Raw genomic sequence first — 1,107 nt, forward strand, 5'->3', positions numbered from 1 at the left:
CTCCATTCTCCTCTTGGGATCTTGAGCATGCACGCACACGTGCCCGGTGTAAGTTTAAACCACTGGGTCCACGACTCAAATCATGGTTACTACATGGGAGTCTAGCAACATAGCCATTACACCAACTTCTGGTCCCCCCACTTCTCTTTTATATCACAGGCAAACTGATGCAGTAATTCATTCATTTTTTTTAATTTATTTAAAAAGGAGTTTAATACATCAGCTTTTACTTCACATTTGTAAATTCCATGATTAACAGTACTTTCCTTTCCTAAAGCAGACTGACGATTTTGGTAAGTATTGGAACATTTCATTGAAGTGGTAATTTCTTAGTTACTTCCAACTTCAGAGGATAAATCTTGAAGAACTAGTTTTTGTTTTTGGCAAAATTATTTGGCTCAAGTGGTATTTTGCTAATCTTAGAATTAGGTTCATCAATGGTCTTATTAACTAACTGCCCCTGTTCATCATTCTCAATTACAATACAGTCACTTGGTGAGGTTTTTTGTTGTTGTTGTTGTTTTTGTTTTTTGTTTGTTTGTTTGTTTTCGCTATAGGGCACATGTGCTTGGTAGAGAGAAAGAGAGACAGGAAGAAAGAAATCACCCCATTGGGGATGGCCACACTGTAATTCCTTCTCCTCCATTCTCCTCTTGGGATCTTGGGCACGCACATACACGTGACTGATGTGAGTTTAAACCTCTGGGTCTGGGACTCAAACTGTGGTTGACAACATGGAAGTTCAGCAATGTGATCATTACACCATCTGCTGGTCCTTTGGTGAGTTCTTTATAGTGTTATGAAATCCAATATGATCCAAAGAACTAAAGCTGATTCTACAATGTATATCATCTTCCATTTTTAAATAACAATGGCCAGTCCACTCCACAGTCAAGTGAAGCCTTCCTTGTACATGCCCCTTACCCTCATATTCTTGTTATAATGCCTAAACACATGAGTTTCAGGAGTGGCATATAAAAACAATGATACATTATTACTAGCATATGACAATGAAAATAATTTACAATCAGCTGGTGGCCTGATGATTAAAACAGCTGGATCCTGCTTGGCCAACCGTGTAGTTCAAGTTCTGGACCTGGCGCCCTA

The 1,107-nt window shown here is 38.8% G+C and overlaps 1 pseudogene; it reads right to left on the reverse strand.

The window, feature by feature from the left end:
- The window catches only part of LOC102487375 (pseudouridylate synthase 7 homolog-like protein), a 2,591-nt pseudogene extending 1,732 nt beyond the window's left edge, over nucleotides 1-859 (reverse strand).
- Nucleotides 860-1,107: the final 248 nt, after the last annotated feature.

Source organism: Tupaia chinensis, unplaced genomic scaffold, assembly GCF_000334495.1.
Source record: "Tupaia chinensis unplaced genomic scaffold, TupChi_1.0 Scaffold139971_1, whole genome shotgun sequence".
Lineage (NCBI taxonomy): Eukaryota > Metazoa > Chordata > Mammalia > Scandentia > Tupaiidae > Tupaia > Tupaia belangeri.